The sequence below is a fragment of the Scyliorhinus torazame genome, chromosome 18, assembly GCF_047496885.1.
Source record: "Scyliorhinus torazame isolate Kashiwa2021f chromosome 18, sScyTor2.1, whole genome shotgun sequence".
Lineage (NCBI taxonomy): Eukaryota > Metazoa > Chordata > Chondrichthyes > Carcharhiniformes > Scyliorhinidae > Scyliorhinus > Scyliorhinus torazame.
Window position 1 is genome coordinate 162,841,690 of NC_092724.1, and position 17,671 is coordinate 162,859,360.

Sequence of the window (17,671 nt, forward strand, 5' to 3'; positions counted from 1 at the left end):
AACGGGGACGTCCGATGGTGTCATGTGCGGGAAAGACGCGCTCAAGGTGGTTCCCGCTGGAGAGCTGATCTCTTTGCCCCTTTTCTTGGTGCCAAGGTTGTTTATTCATCATAAACCCATATAGTTATCAGAACTGAGGTCTTTTGTCACTGAAATTCCCGAATGAAAGCAGGGAAAGGAAAGCTTGGCACAGAAACCCGTCAATTAAGTCTGAAGCCTCTCGGAGGAGCTCAACGGCAAGTAAGATGGCGGAGTCGGTTTCTGTTTCTCCGTCCACTCCACTGACGGCCGCCGTTCTCTCTAATACCTTGGCGAAAGAATTTGAGAACCACCGACAAATAGTGTCGGAGGATCTCAAAAGATCAGTTTCAGAGGCCTTGCCCCATTCGAGAGGTTCTGGGGAAAACTAATGAGACCGGCAGGGTCCAGGGAGCCACCATCAAGAGTATGGAGGTGGTCCTATTAGACCACGGCGCACGACTGCTGCGCTGGAATCCAAACTGACTTCGGTGGCCGAAACGAATAAATCGCTGAGAGCCAAGATGAATGACCTGGAAAACAGGTCCACGAGGAAAAATATCCGGATTGCTCTGGAAGGTGAAGGCCTCCACCTCGTGTGCGAGGTTGGGACAGTTACAGCTGAAGGTGGTGCATAGAGCGCACCTTACAAGGGCGAGGATGAGCCGGCTCTTTGAGGGGGTAGAAGATGTGTGTGAACGTTGCGGGGGGGGGGGACGGGGGGGCGGGGGGACACACCACATTCATATGTTTTGGTCCTGTCCAAAGCTGGAGGATTACTGGAAGGAGGTGTTTAGGGTAATATCTAAAGTGGTGCACGTGAAACTGGACCCGGGCCCCAGGGAGGCCATATTCGGGGTGTCGGACCAGCCGGGGTTGGAAATGGGCGCGGAGGGGGATGTTGTAGCCTTCGCCTCGTTGATCGCCCGAAGGCGGATCCTGTTAGGGTGGAGATCAACCTCTCCACCCTGTGCCCTGGCGTGGAGGGGGACCTGCTGGAATTCTTAACGCTTGAAAAGGTCAAATTTGAACTGAGGGGTAGGATGGAGGGTTCTACAATTCATGGGCATTATTCATTACGCACTTTCGAGAATTGGATCACATTGAACATTAGGGGGGGAGGGGGACTGTATGTGTAAATGGTGATTATGGGTGATTCAGGATTCCTTTTTTGTTATTTGTTTGTGTTTTTAAAAAATAAATTTAGAGTACCCAATTAATTTTTTCCAATTAAGGGGCAATTTAGCGTGGCCAATCCACCTACCCTGCGCATCTTTGGGTTGTGGGGGCGAAACCCACGCAGACTGGGGGAGAATGTGCAAACTGCACACGGACAGTGACCCAGAGCTGGGATCGAACCTGGGACCTCGGCTCCGTGAGGCAGCAGTGCTAACCACTGTGACACCGTGCTGCCCCTTTATTTGTTTGTGTGAACATGCGGGCTAATGCCTGGGGTTTGGTGGGAGAATGGGATCGTTGTTATTGGTATGGGGATTGACATTACATTCGTTACTGATTATTGTTTATTGTTGGGTGTAAATTTGGGAGAAAACGTGAAAAAGGAGAATAAAAAATATTTTTAAAAAAATAAAATATCTGGATTGTGGGTTTGCCGGAGGGGATTGAGGGCCCTTCGCCCACAAAATACTTCTCGGGAACATTCTGCAAAATGGTGGGTGAGCGTGGATTCACATTCCCGTCTGAGTTGGACCGAGCCATCGCACACTTCAGCCGAAGCCTCGGCCTAGACCCACAGCGTGCGGTGATGGTGAAATTCCACAGCTTCCAGCAAAAGGAGAGGGTTTTGTCAGGGCATGGGGGTGGAGTTAGCAAAGAGCCGCGTTCAATGTCGTCCTGTGTAAGAGTGGATCCTGGTTCGGGTTTGCCTACCCAGTTCACCTCAGAGTAACGTTTGAGGGAAAGGACTATTTCTTCGACATGCCAGGAGATGCGGACTCTTTTGCGCAGGTGCGCAGTTAATTCCAGTCGCACCTGCCCTAGAGTCACAACACACGTGAATGAACCAATAATTCTTATAAAAATACCAAATTCTTTGGCCCTTGGCTGCCCAATTACAGTCACCAGGTTTGTAAATGTAATCATAATTACTGTGTATTTATAACAAGAACTATCATGAAATATGCAGCGAATACAACTGATTAACAACAAGCTAATACCTACTACCCACTGTAACTCCCACCCTCGACCCACAGAACCAAGACAGACAAACGCAGACGGATGGAAAGAAGTAAAAAATAACCACTCGCTGTGTGAATCTGTCTCCACCACACTCTCAGACAGAACATTCCGGATCCTAACCACTCGCTGTGTGAATCTGTCCCCACCACACTCTCAGACAGAACATTCCAGAACCTAACGACTCGCTGTGTGAATCTGCCTCCACCACACTCACAGACAGTACATTCCAGATCCTAACCACTCGCTGTGTGAATCTGTCTCTCTCACTCTCAGACAGAACATTCCGGATCCTAACCACTCGCTGTGTGAATCTGTCTCCGCCACTCTCAGACAGAACATTCCGGATCCTAACCACTCGCTGTGTGAATCTGACTCCACCACACTCTCAGACAGAACATTTCAGAACCTAACGACTCGCTGTGTGAATCTGTCCCCACCACACTCACAGTGTCATGTGAGAGTACCTTTAAGACATGGATGTTTAAGCAATGTACCTTTAAGAAAACAGTTTTGTCAGAGAGAGGGTGGAGCTGTGCAGTTCAGCCATTTTGAAGTCAGTTTGGAGGAAGAGAGCTTGGGAGTGTCTGTGTTTGCAATGAGCTGGATCTCTGCCATGAAAGACTATCTCTGGATCATTTGGGTGATTTAAACTCATAATAGTAAAGCCTTTAACCTGGTGTGATTCTGTTTAAAGGTGTTAAGTCTCTTGGAAGTTTGAAGGAACATTTTTAGGAATTATTTACTGTTGTAATATTTTCGGCGTTATCTTTGAAGTAAGGAGTCTTAAGAGATCCAATGTTTATTTAAGATGATAAGTTGAGTTCATGGAATAAACATTGTTTTGTGTTTAAAAACTCACGTGTCCATAATTGTAATCCCACACCTAGGGAACAGGCCGTGTGCTCGGAAAAGCAACAAATACATTAAAGAGGGAGGTTGGTTGAACTCCATGATACATTTTGGGGTTCTGAAAACGCCTCGCCCATAACAACAGACAGAACATTCCGGATCCTAACCACTCGCTGTGTGAATCTGTCTCCACCACACTCTCAGACAGTACATAAGAACATAAGAACTAGGAGCAGGAGTAGGCCATCTGGCCCCTCGAGCCTGCTCCGCCATTCAATGAGATCATGGCTGATCTTTTGTGGACTCAGCTCCACTTTCCGGCCCGAACACCATAACCCTTAATCCCTTTATTCTTCAAAAAACTATCTATCTTTATCTTAAAAACATTTAATGAAGGAGCCTCTACTGCTTCACTGGGCAAGGAATTCCATAGATTCACAACCCTTTGGGTGAAGAAGTTCCTCCTAAACTCAGTCCTAAATCTACTTCCCTTTATTTTGAGGCTATGCCCCCTAGTTCTGCTTTCACCCGCCCGCATCTATCCTATCTATTCCCTTCATAATCTTATATGTTTCTATAAGATCCCCCCTCATCCTTCTAAATTCCAACGAGTACAGTCCCAGTCTACTCAACCTCTCCTCGTAATCCAACCCCTTCAGCTCTGGGATTAACCTAGTGAATCTCCTCTGCACACCCTCCAGTGCCAGTACGTCCTTTCTCAAGTAAGGAGACCAAAACTGAACACAATACTCCAGGTGTGGCCTCACTAACACCTTATACAATTGCAGCATAACCTCCCTAGTCTTAAACTCCATCCCTCTAGCAATGAAGGACAAAATTCCATTTGCCTTCTTAATCACCTGTTGCACCTGAAAACCAACTTTCTGCGACTCATGCACTAGCACACCCAGATCGCTCTGCACAGCAGCATGTTTTCATTTTTTATCATTTAAATAACAATCTCTTTTACCGTTATTCTTACCAAAATGGATAACCTCACATTTGTCAACATTGTATTCCATCTGCCAGACCCTAGCCCATTCACTTAGCCTGTCCAAATCCCTCTGCAGACTTCCAGTATCCTCTGCACTTTTTGCTTTACCACTTATCTTGGTGTCGTCTGCAAACTTGGACACATTGCCCTTGGTCCCCAACTCCAAATCATCTATGTAAATTGTGAACAGTTGTGGGCCCAACACTGATCCCTGAGGGACACCACTAGCTACTGATTGCCAACCAGAGAAACACCCATTAATCTCCACTCTTTGCTTTCTATTAATTAACCAATCCTCTATCCATGCTCCTACTTTCCCCTTAATGCCATGCATCTTTATCTTATGCAACAACCTTTTGTGTGGCACCTTGTCAAAGGCTTTCTGGAAATCCAGATATACCACATCCATTGGCTCCCCGTTATCTACCGCACTGTTAATGTCCTCAAAAAATTCCACTAAATTAGTTAGGCACGACCTGCCCTTTATGAACCCATGCTGCGTCTGTCCAATGGGACAATTTCCATCCAGATGCCTCGCTATTTCTTCCTTGATGATAGATTCCAGCATCTTCCCTACTACCGAAGTTAAGCTCACTGGCCTATAATTACCCGCTTTCTGCCTACCTCCTTTTTTAAACAATGGTGTCACGTTTGCTAATTTCTAATCCGCCGGGACCACCCCAGAGTCTAGTGAATTTTGGTAAATTATCACTAGTGCATTTGCAATTTCCCTAGCCATCTCTTTTAGCACTCTGGGATGCATTCCATCAGGGCCAGGAGACTTGTCTACCTTTAGCCCCATTAGCTTGCCCATCACTACCTCCTTGGTGATATCAATCCTCTCAAGGTCCTCACCTGTCATAGCCTCATTTCCATCAGTCACTGGCATGTTATTTGTGTCTTCCACTGTGAAGACCGACCCAAAAAACCTGTTCAGTTCCTCAGCCATTTCCTCATCTCCCATTATTAAATCTCCCTTCTCATCCTCTAAAGGACCAATATTTACCTTAGCCACTCTTTTTTTGTTTTATGTATTTGTAGAAACTTTTACTATCTGTTTTTATATTCTGAGCAAGTTTACTCTCATAATCTATCTTACTCTTCTTTATAGCTTTTTTAGTAGCTTTCTGTTGCCCCCTAAAGATTTCCCAGTCCTCTAGTCTCCCACTGATCTTTCCTACTTTGTATGTTTTTTCCTTCAATTTGATACTCTCCCTTATTTCCTTAGATATCCACGGTCGATTTTCCCTCTTTTTACCGTCCTTCCTTTTTGTTGGTATAAACCTTTGCTGGGCACTGTGAAAAATCACTTGGAAGGTTCTCCACTGTTCCTCAACTGTTTCACCATAAAGTCTTTGCTCCCAGTCTACCTTAGCTAGTTCTTCTCTCATCCCATTGTAATCTCCTTTGTTCAAGCACAAAACACTAGTGCTTGATTTTACCTTCTCACCCTCCATCTGTATTTTAAATTCCACCATATTGTGATCGCTCCTTCCGAGAGGATCCCTAACTATGAGATCCTGAATCAATCCTGTCTCATTCCACAGGACCAGATCTAGGACCGCTTGTTCCCTCGTAGGTTCCATTACATACTGTTCTAGGAAACTATCGCGGATACATTCTATAAACTCCTCCTCAAGGCTGCCTTGACCGACCTGGTTAAACCAATCAACATGTAGATTAAAATCCCCCATGATAACTGCTGTACCATTTCTACATGCATCTGTTATTTCTTTGTTTATTGCCTGCCCCACCATAATGTTACTATTTGGTGGCCTATAGATTACTCCTATCAGTGACTTTTTCGCCTTACTATTCCTGATTTCCACCCAAATGGATTCAACCTTATCCTCCATAGCACCGATGTCATCCCTTACTGTTGCCCGGATGTCATCCTTAAATAACAGAGCTACACCACCTCCCTTACCATCCACTCTGTCCTTCCGAATAGTTTGATACACTCGGATATTTAACTCCCAGTCGTGACCATCCTTTAACCATGTTTCAGTAATGGCCACTAAATCATAGTCATTCACGATGATTTGCGTCATCAACTCATTTACCTTATTCCGAATACTACGAGCATTCAGGTAAAGTACACTTATGTTGGCTTTTTTACCTCTGTTCTTAATCTTAACACCTCGATCAGTAACCTCTCCTAAGTTATATTTCCTCTTAACCTTTCTCCTAATTTTCCTTGTCGTCAAACCCACATCTTCCTGTAACAACCTGCCGCATCGCTTACCATTAATGTTTTCACTTCCCGTTTTATTTCTTTTAGTATTCCTGTACATTTTAGTACATTCCAGATCCTAACCACTCGCTGTGTGAATCTGCCTCCACCACACTCAGATAGAACATTCCGGATCCTAACCACTCGCTGTGTGAATCTGCCTCCACCACACTCTCAGACAGTGCATTCCAGATCCTAACCACTCGCTGTGTGAATCTGTCTCCACCAAACTCACAGACAGTACATTCCAGATCCTAACCACTCGCTGTGTGAATCTGCCTCCACCACACTCTCAGACAGAACATTCCAGATCCTAACCGCTCGCTGTGTGAATCTGCCTCCACCACACTCACAGACAGTACATTCCAGATCCTAACCACTCGCTGTGTGAACGTCTCTGGGGAGAGTCGGGGCCACGGCCAATTTATTTTAATGCAAAACGGAGGGAAGTTGAGCCTTGCATTGGAATGCTGTCCATGAGCTCCTTGGCGTGTATCTCTCACGCCAGAACTGACAGCTGCTTTCTCACCCAAGTGTGTCTCAGTTACTCTCGGTCATCTTTACTTCACCTAATCCTGCAAAGGCTGGCACTGGTCTCGCCCGTGCATGCTTTCGTCTGTAGGTAAAACCCTAAACCTCTCCCCTGCCAAGCTTTATAGGTGTGAGCGAGCAATTAAGTGCTTCAGTAAATGGATGCGCATCAGGGGACGTGACAAAGACATCACAAGACATGGAGAAGAGGAAACGGTGAAAGCTTTAGAAGAATAGTCAGGCAGGGAAAACACCAATAAAAGAATGTGGGAAAGAGCGGAAGAGAAAGGCCGAGTGAGCAGAAGAAAAGTGGGCAGCGACGGAACGAGAGGAACCTTTCTGACCCAAGTTCCATCTACTCGTGGGGATCTATTCCGGGTAGCACAGGGGTTATCACAGTTACTTCATAGCTCCAGGGTCCCAGGTTCGATTCCCGGCTGGGTCACTGTCTGTGCGGAGTCTGCACATTCTCCCCGTGAGTGCGTGGGTTTCCTCCGGGTGCTCCGGTTTCCTCCCACAGTCCAAAGATGTGCAGGTTAGGTGGATTTGCCATGATAAACTGCCCTTTGTGTCTAAAAAGGTTAGGAGGGGTTATTGGGCTATGGGGATAGGGTGGGAGGCGTGGGCTTCAGTAGGGTGCTCTTTCTGAGGGCCGGTGCAGACTCGATGGGCCGAATAGTCTCCTTCTGCACTGTAAATTCTATGATACTAGTGTATAAATACTAGCTTTGAATATTGGGTTGTGTTGGTAAATTAGAAAAATACTCAATCCTATATTCAGTCCATTTGAGGAACTAAGAACAATGTACCTCACTCCACTATGATATTACAATAACATCACTGAGTCATTTGGCTTCTTAACTGAGCTAATGAGAGAAAATCATGACTTGATTTACGTAGCCAGGCGATTATTATATCGACAATGAAAGGAAAAGCTCCTTTTGTTCTATCAGGCACAACACACCCCTCATTCTCACACTAACCACTGCTGAGATAGACAGCATGATGAGAAAGGTTTTACCTGGCATCAGCTCTGCCGAAGGTTTGTATATTCATTCTCAAATAAACTCAGCTGGTTACTTGCTACTTACCCGCGACCCCAGAGAAACCTCCTGCATTCTCTCTGCTTACTGAACTTGCTGTTTTATTTAATAATGGCAATAATCTTTATTATTGTCACAAGTAGGCTTACATTAACACTGCAATGAAGTTACTGTGAAAATCCCCTAGTTGCCACACTCCGGCGCCTGTTCGGGTACACGGAGGGAGAATTCAGAATGTCCAATTCACCTAAAGCACGTCTTTCGGGGCTGTGGGAGAAAACCGGAGCCCCCGGAGGAAACCCACGCAGACACGGGGAGAACGTGCAGACTCCGCACAGACAGTGACCCAAGCGGGGAATCAAACCCGTTAAATTACTTAACGGCAATATACTTGACCAAATTAGTGCCCCACAGATGAAAAATAATTGCACCTGCACCTGAGAAAGGGCATATTTGCCTTGGAGAGGTTGCAAAGCGGATTCACCAGAGCTAAAGAGATTAAATTATGAGTGCAGGTGAGATAGACTAGCCTTACATTCCCTTGAGTATCAAAGATTAATGGGTAAAAAACTCAGAGGTCTCCATAGAATTTCAGGATCACAACATTTAACTTTAACTTACCAGATTATATTATTAAAATGACAAGGTCAGCAAGGTTGTGGCATTATGCACAATTAATTACACAGCCCTCAAAGTACTGGACGGAAAGGTACTGTGAGAACAATTGCTCCATCAGTAACCACCGACCAATGAAATGGCCCAGTGGCACAGCCTGCATTCGCCACTGACACAGGAGCCTCGACAGAAAGAGGAGGGAAGTGTGACTCACTTCTCATCTCTCCATAAGAAAAGGAAGAACGTGCATTTCTGTGGCATCCTTCACAGCCTCAGAAAGTGCCCAAGTGATTTAGAGTCAATGAAGTACTTTCGAAGTGCAGTCACTATTGTACGTTAGGAAATACAGCAGCCAATTTACACACTGCAAGATCTCACAAACGAAACTGTGATAACGCCAGATAATTTGGAATTTTTTTTGCTGTTGATTGAGGGATAGATATTGGTCCAGAACTCCAGGGAGAACTCGCGCTCTCCCTTGAAACAGTGGAAGCAGAAAGTTAAGTGCTGTAAATTTCCAGCTCAGCACTTCAAAACCACTCACGGTTGAAGAGGGATGATTTTAATGCACTTAACTCCCATTGATGTGGTTGATGTTTGTAAACATTCTGGTCAGAGCACTTAGAGTTACTCATCCATGAAGGGAGATGAATGAAGCAAGGCTGATATCTGTGTTTGTGGAAGCTGTCAATCACAGCCCACTAAGAGAAATGAATGAATGGTGCAGCTAAAGGATCTGAGGGGGATAAACACAAGTCAATGCTTTTCTCTTCCAGGAATGAACATGTGGTGCTTCCCCTCTCTGAGCCAGCAGCTGTATGCCCAGGAGAGTGTTACAAAAGGGATTTCTTTTCACTCCCCTGTCTGTACTGATCACTAGGTTTCCGACAGCGGTCTCTTTTCTGGGGAGTCTATGTGGGGGGGGGGGTCACTGTGGGGGGTCGCTTTAGTTAGGGGGTCTCAAAGGGGTTCACCCTATTCGGGGGTCTCTGGGGGTCCCCCTATCCAGGCAGTCTCTGGGGGGTTCTCCCTATCTATGGGGTCTTGCGGGAGGGTCACTCAATTTAGAGAGTCTTGGGGGGGCAGTTGGGGGGGATCTGGGAGGGGTGGGGGGAGGGTGGCCCTTGGGTGGGCTTTTGGGGCGACTCCCACAAGGGGTTATCCCCTTGGCCCATGATGCGGACCACCACGTCAGGCACACGTTTGGTGATTCCTGTTCTGAATCCCGCCCACGTAATTCCCGGCCCAGAAGAACGGATAACCACCTGGACCCGGAGACTCTGGTGCCGGGTGCTAAGTGGGTCATGAGGATCCATCTGCATCCATTAGCATCCTCCCGCTGGCGGGAGGGCGAGAATCCCTAACGGGGGCCTGGAGCATAGCGGTCGTTTTGGTGCCTGCCGCGAATCTCGATTTTAGCCGGGTGCCAGATTCTCTGCTCGATTGCGGGTCATGTTGCCAGCGCCAGAGAATCCACCCCAGTGTCAATAACAACAACAACTTATATTTCCATAGGGCCGCCAATGTAATGAAACATCCCCAGGTGCTCCCCAGGAGGGTTGTGAAACAAAATATGACACTGAGTCACATTAGAATATATAAAAGACAACCCGAAGTTTGGACAAAGAGGTCGGCCCTGTCTTTAAGGAGGAGGGGGAGGTAGTGAGGCTGTGAAGTGTATGGAGGGAATGCCAGAGCTTTGGGCCCAGGCAGCCAGTGGTGGAGCCATTTCAATCAGGGGTGCTGAAGAGGCCAGGATTGGAGGGACGCGGACATTTTGGAGGGTTGTGGGATGAGATTACAGCGATATGGAGGGGGCAAGCCCATGGAGGAATGAGAATTTTAATATTGAGATGTGGTCTGTTTTATATCTGCCAGAGAGGGTAGGCAGAGCCTGGGAGCTTGGAAGCTACTGTGCTACTGGAGATGGTGCACCTTCTTCACAGTACCCCAATCTGGCAGTGTCTGTGCAACAGGAATATCTGTGGTTGACCAGCAGAGCTGAGCACAATCAAACTCCACAAGACTAACAAAAACACGATCACTTGCACTTTCTAACCGTCCAATGAGGCACGTAGCTGAGGCCCAGTGTGCCTTCTCAGGTGGACATCAAAGATTGTATGGTCACTATTCCAAAGAGGGAAAGGGTCATTTTACCAGGCGTCCTTATCACTTAAACAGGTTGGACGGTCATTGAAAATGAAAATGGTGTCTTTATTGTTAGTGGGATCTTTCTGTGCGTAAATTAGCTGCCACATTTCCTGCCTCAGAATAGTGAATACACTTCAAAAAGCAGGTCAATGTTTGGACATCTGAAGGTTGTGACAGGTGCTGAGTAAATTCAAGTCGATCTTTTTCTTTGACATACACAATCTATATGAGGAATCTGAAAGCTGTGTGGTGGGAGGAAATCGTATCAACCTGTATCAATGTCGTTCTATATATTAAAACATACCATTTGTCTTCCTAATTGTTTGCTGTGGTAGTGCTGCTCGCTCAGGGAGTCTGAGTTGCTGTGGCAACATGCACGGTTACATACACGTTATTATTGAATCTTCGTACTAACAGTAAAAAAGAAATAAGATTGAAGATGCACGTGGGTTACATGCAACGTTAATAGAGGTTTATTAAATATGTTTTCACTGTGCAAAGGCTGTACTAAACGAGGGGCAAAAGTCCACACAGTAGCCAATGATGTCACGCGTGTCATGTGATATATACACACACACACACACACACACACACGTGCAGGCATCAATTATTACATTGTACGGACACGGTCACTAAGATAGACGATGAGGTGACTCTGGTGCAGGGTCCGCTAAGTGGGTCATTAGGATCCATCTGCATCCATTAGCATCGTCCCGCTGGCGGGCGGGCGAGAATCCCTAGCGGGGTCCCGGAGCGTAGCGGCCGTTTGGGTGCCAGGCGCGAATCTCGATTTTGATCTTCCCATAGTGCGTTGGCCTTGGGGGTATCAGGGGTCACGTCGGAGGCTCCAGAGATCAGGAAGCCATCAATCTCTCGCTACACTGGGGAGTTACAGAGAGCAGAGCTCCTCAGTGTACAAAGCAGTGCTGTGTGCGTTCCCCGTTGAGGCCCCCTATCTAACCAGCGGCAAATTAAATAGGGGTATGTTTCTCTGCGCTGTGAGAGCCGGGAATCACACGGCTAAACGCACTCGCTACAGTATTTTGCTCCCATTTAGTTAAATCGCGCACTCTAAGTGTAATTCCAGGTGAGTTTGGCTGGGAGTTTCTCCCTGGCTCTGTCAGTGAGTTCTCCACCGCTATCTAATGACACTTTTCTGGGCCCTGGGGAGTTTCTCTCTGGGCTGGCCCACACTTGGGAATATTTTCATCCCTCGGGGACTGAACTCACGGGACAGACCGGCTCCTCAGAGATCGAGCCACCATTTTGAAAAAGTGCCCCGATCCCTAAGTGACGTTGAGGGTCCCCCACACCCCCACCCATGAGCAATGTCACCCCCCACACATGGGCATTACCGCACACCTCCTCAAGTGAGGCCACCCCGTTATGGGGTTGTTGAAGGCTGCCCTTTTCCGGCCTTCCCAAACCCCCTTTTGCCCCCTCCCATTCGGGACCCCACCCTTCATTGTCCCATTGGACAGACGCAGCATGGGTTCATAAAGGGCAGGTCGTGCCTAACTAATTTAGTGGAATTTTTTGAGGACATTACCAGTGCGGTAGATAACGGGGAACCAATGGATGTGGTATATCTGGATTTCCAGAAAGCCTTTGACAAGGTGCCACACAAAAGGTTGTTGCATGTGTACAGTTCTGGTCGCCTCATTTTAGGAAGGATGTGGAAGCTTTGGAAAAGGTGCAAAGAAGATTTACCAGGATGTTGCCTGGAATGGAGAGTAGGTCTTACGAGGAAAGGTTGAGGGTGCTAGGCCTTTTCTCATTAGAACGGAGAAGGATGAGGGGCGACTTGATAGAGGTTTATAAGATGATCAGGGGAATAGATAGAGTAGACAGTCAGAGACTTTTTCCCCGGGTGGAACAAACCATTACAAGGGGACATAAATTTAAGGTGAAAGGTGGAAGATATAGGAGGGATATCAGAGGTAGGTTCTTTACCCAGAGAGTAGTGGGGGCATGGAATGCACTGCCTGTGGAAGTAGTTGAGTCGGAAACATTAGGGACCTTCAAGCAGCTATTGGATAGGTACATGGATTACGGTTAAATGATATAGTGTAGATTTATTTGTTCTCAAGGGCAGCACGGTAGCATTGTGGATAGCACAATTGCTTCACAGCTCCAGGGTCCCAGGTTCGATTCCGGCTTGGGTCACTGACTGTGCGGAGTCTGCACGTCCTCCCCGTGTCTGCGTGGGTTTCCTCCGGGTGCTCCGGTTTCCTCCCACAATCCAAAGATGTGCAGTTTAGGTGAATTGGCCAATGATAAATTGCCCTTAATGTCCAAATTGCCCTTGGTGTTGGGTGAAGGTGGTGAGTTTGGGTAGGGTGCTCTTTCCAAGAGCCGGTGCAGACTCAAAGGGCCGAATGGCCTCCTTCTGCACTGTAAATTCAATGATAATCTATGATTAATCTAGGACAAAGGTTCGGCACAACATCGTGGGCCGAAGGGCCTGTTCTGTGCTGTATTTTCTATGTTCTATGTTCTATAAGATAAAGATGCATGGCATTAAGGGGAAAGTAGTAGCATGGATAGAGGATTGGTTAATTAATAGAAAGCAGAGTGGGGATTAATGGGTGTTTCTCTGGTTGGCAATCAGTAGCTAGTGGTGTCCCTCAGGGATCAGTGTTGGGCCCACAACTGTTCACAATTTACATAGATGATTTGGAGTTGGGGACCAAAGGCAATGTGTCCAAGTTTGCAGACGACACTAAGATAAGTGGTAAAGCAAAAAGTGCAGAGGATACTGGAAGTCTGCAGAGGGATTTGGATAGGCTAAGTGAATGGGCTAGGGTCTGGCAGATGGAATACAATGTTGACAAATGTGAGGTTATCCATTTTGGTAGGAATAACAGCAAAAGGGATTATTATTTAAATGATAAAATATTAAAACATGCTGCTGTGCAGAGAGACCTGGGTGTGCATGAGTCGCAAAAAGTTGGTTTTCAGGTGCAACAGGTGATTAAGAAGGCAAATGGAATTTTGTCCTTCATTGCTAGAGGGATGGAGTTTAAGACTAGGGAGGTTCTGCTGCAATTGTATAAGGTGTTAGTGAGGCCACACCTGGAGTATTGTGTTCAGTTTTGGTCTCCTTACTTGAGAAAGGACGTACTGGCACTGGAGGGTGTGCAGAGGAGATTCACTAGGTTAATCCCAGAGCTGAAGGGGTTGGATTACGAGGAGAGGTTGAGTAGACTGGGACTGTACTCGTTGGAATTTAGAAGGATGAGGGGGGATCTTATAGAAACATATAAGATTATGAAGGGAATAGATAGGATAGATGCGGGCAGGTTGTTTCCACTGGCGGGTGAAAGCAGAACTAGGGGGCATAGCCTCAAAATAAGGGGAAGTAGATTTAGGACTGAGTTTAGGAGGAGCTTCTTCACCCAAAGGGTTGTGAATCTATGGAATTCCTTGCCCAGTGAAGCAGTAGAGGCTCCTTCATTAAATGTTTTAAAGATAAAGATAGATAGTGTTTTGAAGAATAAAGGGATTAAGGGTTATGGTGTTCGGGCCGGAAAGTGGAGCTGAGTCCACAAAAGATCAGCCATGATCTCATTCAATGGCGGAGCAGGCTCGAGGGGCCAGATGGCCGACTCCTGCTCCTAGTTCTTATGTTCTTATGTTCTTCACCCATCCCAACCATCCAGTGGCCCCTTCATAGATGCCCTTCATCCCCACCACCCGTCATTGCCCCTCATCCCTCCTTTCATAGGCATGGCCCCCTCAGGCTCCGGCCGGTGACTGTGCCACCCTGGCACCTTGCCGGTTCCCATGCCAGCCTGGCAGTACCTCCTGGACACCTCGGAACTGCCAGGATGGCAGCACCAATGTGCCAGCCCAGCAGTGCCAAGGTGCCCGGGTGCCAGAGGGAGAGCCAGGGTGCCACCCTGCCCTGTCCCTGACCACCCAGGGGTCTCCAAAGCCTTGGGAGACCCCCAGGTACTGTGTTGCCTGGTCCACATTTGTGTGGACAAGTACCAATTGCACCCGCATGACCTCACACTGGGGAGGCCGTTAGATCACGGGGAGGTTGTTAGATCACGGGGAGGCAGTTAGATCACGGGGAGGATGTCAGATCACGGGGAGGATGTTAGATCACGGGGAGGATGTTAGATCACGGGGAGGATGTTAGATCACGGGGAGGCCGTTAGATCACGGGGAGCGTGTTAGATCACGGGGAGAATGTTAGATCACGGGGAGGTCGTTAGATCACGGGGAGGATGTTAGATCACGGGGAGGATGTTAGATCACGGAGAGGTCGTTAGATCACGGGGAGCGTGTTAGATCACGGGGAGGATGTTAGATCACGGGGAGGATGTTAGATCACGGGGAGGATGTTAGATCACGGGGAGCGTGTTAGATCACGGGGAGGATGTTAGATCACGGGGAGGATGTTAGATCACGGGGAGGATGTTAGATGACGGGGAGGATGTTAGATCACGGGGAGGATGTTAGATCACGGGGAGGCCGTTAGATCACGGGGAGGGTGTTAGATCACGGGGAGGCGTTAGATCACGGGGAGGATGTCAGATCACGGGGAGGATGTCAGATCACGGGGAGGATGTTAGATCACAGGGAGGATGTTAGATCACGGGGAGGGTGTTAGATCACGGGGAGGCCGTTAGATCACGGGGAGGATGTTAGATCACGGGGAGGATGTCAGATCACGGGGAGGAAGTCAGATCACGGGGAGGATGTCAGATCACGGGGAGGGTGTTAGATCACGGGGAGGGTGTTAGATCACGGGGAGGGTGTTAGATCACGGGGAGGGTGTTAGATCACGGGGAGGCCGTTAGATCACGGGGAGGATGTTTAATCACAGGGAGGGTGTCAGATCACGGGGAGGGTGTTAGATCACGGGGAGGATGTCAGATCAAGGGGAGGATGTTAGATCACGGGGAGGGTGTTAGATCACGGGGAGGGTGTTAGATCACGGGGAGGGAGTTAGATCACGGGGAGGGAGTTAGATCACGGGGAGGGAGTTAGATCACGGGGAGGCCGTTAGATCACGGGGAGGATGTTAGATCACGGGGAGGATGTTAGATCACGGGGAGGGTGTTAGATCACGGGGAAGGTGTTAGATCACGGGGAGGGAGTTAGATCACGGGGAGGGAGTTAGATCACGGGGAGGCCGTTAGATCACGGGGAGGATGTTAGATCATGGGGAGGATGTTAGATCACGGGGAGGATGTTAGATCACGGGAAGGGTGTTAGATCACGGGGAGGGTGTTAGATCATGGGGAGGATGTTAGATCACGGGGAGGATGTTAGATCACGGGGAGGATGTTAGATCACGGGGAGGATGTTAGATCACGGGGAGGATGTTAGATCACGGGGAGGGTGTTAGATCACGGGGAGGGTGTTAGATTACGGGGAGGGTGTTAGATCACGGGGAGGATGTTAGATCACGGGGAGGATGTTAGATCACGGGGAGGGTGTTAGATCACGGGGAGGGTGTTAGATTACGGGGAGGGTGTTAGATCACGGGGAGGATGTTAGATCACGGGGAGGATGTTAGATCACGGGGAGGATGTTCAACCTCTCAACCTTTTCTCTTTGTGGCTAACAAAGAAGTATAATGGGTATTAAAGAGATTACTTTCAGCCAAAGAAGAGATATCTTTGTGTAGCCCAAAAATAGTTGTTGAGGGCCTTTGGCCCATCAGCAATGTGAAGTGATGACCATACAGGTGTTGGTGACATTTTGGTACACCAAATATAACACTCAGCGCCTCCTTCTCCAACTGAGTGTAGTTAGATTCTGCACTTGTTAACATGCAAGGTGCAAGGGCTGGTCTTTCTTCCCCTGAAGGTGGTATATGTGACACCACTCCTCCAACATCATACGGTGAAGCAAACTGTAACGGTAACTTCGGTTTGAAATGGATCAACACTGCTGACTTCTTCAGCATTTCCTTTGCTGATTGATATACTTTACACTTCCTGGTGTCCATTGCCACGCCTGTGTTGCGCACAACAACTGTGGCAAATGTTCCAATAGGGTTGCCAGATTTTGGACGGATTTTCCACAGTAGTTGATTAACCCTAGAAATGACCCAAGACGAGTGACATTCATTGCACTCAAGAGAGAGAGCTAGCAAGAGGCTACACTGCAAATGAGAAATGGGTATCTGCAGTTATCCCAGCAAAAAACAGGTCGAATATCGTACACCGCATGGACGAGTGATGAGAGCGTTTGGCAGCCTCGTACTGACCAACTGTGAGATTCACAAAGTGAAATCGCTGAAATTTCCCGGGATGTATTCCCATCGGAAAATCGAAGCAGCGGTGATTCCGAACAAAGACCAAACTCAGAGACGAATGCAGGTCCAGTTTCGGAGGAATCTTCAACACCAATGGAGACGGACACGACAGTCACTGCACAGGAAGTGTGGCCAGCAGAAGAAAAAGACACTTCAAAGGGCTCGGAGTAGCTAGGTACCCGGAAGGTCGAGTAGAACCCAAATGAAACAGATTCCACCTGAGAGACTCTTATTAAGTTATATATCTGTAAAAAGATAATGGTGCAGAGTAATGGATGTAATGTATAATTGGGACTGTTGTTTAAACATTAAGAAAAGTTGTCATTTATACTAAAGAAGTAAAGGGGGAGGGGTGTTCTGTATTAAGGAATACATCCCTGCTGGTGGAACACTACGTGATCTGGAGTGACGTCAGCAGTGTTGGTGCCGGCTTCAGCTCTCCATCTTGTATTGTGTGAACAACATCTCCTGAATAAACCTTGCATCGTGTTTGAAGAAACCCCAAGTGTGAGGCACCTCCCGACCTCTTCCCTTTGCGGCACATTGCTCGCTGTCCAAGTCCTTTTGTGACCTCTTTCCATCCTTCTCATGGCTGACCTCACCACCTAACTTTGTAACCTGAGCGAACAGGGTACATTCCACTCAGTCCCTTCATCAATGTCACTGAGATTGATTGTAAGCAATCGGGTGTATGTCTGAATCAGTGCTGAGGGTTTGCCAGCAATGGACCGGGGGTTGTGCAGCACTGACAGATCGAAGGT

The 17,671-nt window shown here is 47.6% G+C and overlaps 1 protein-coding gene across 4 annotated transcripts in view; it reads right to left on the reverse strand.

The window, feature by feature from the left end:
- stxbp4 (syntaxin binding protein 4) overlaps window positions 1-17,671 on the reverse strand; it is a 346,204-nt gene that overhangs the window by 136,768 nt on the left and 191,765 nt on the right. The window lies entirely within an intron of this gene.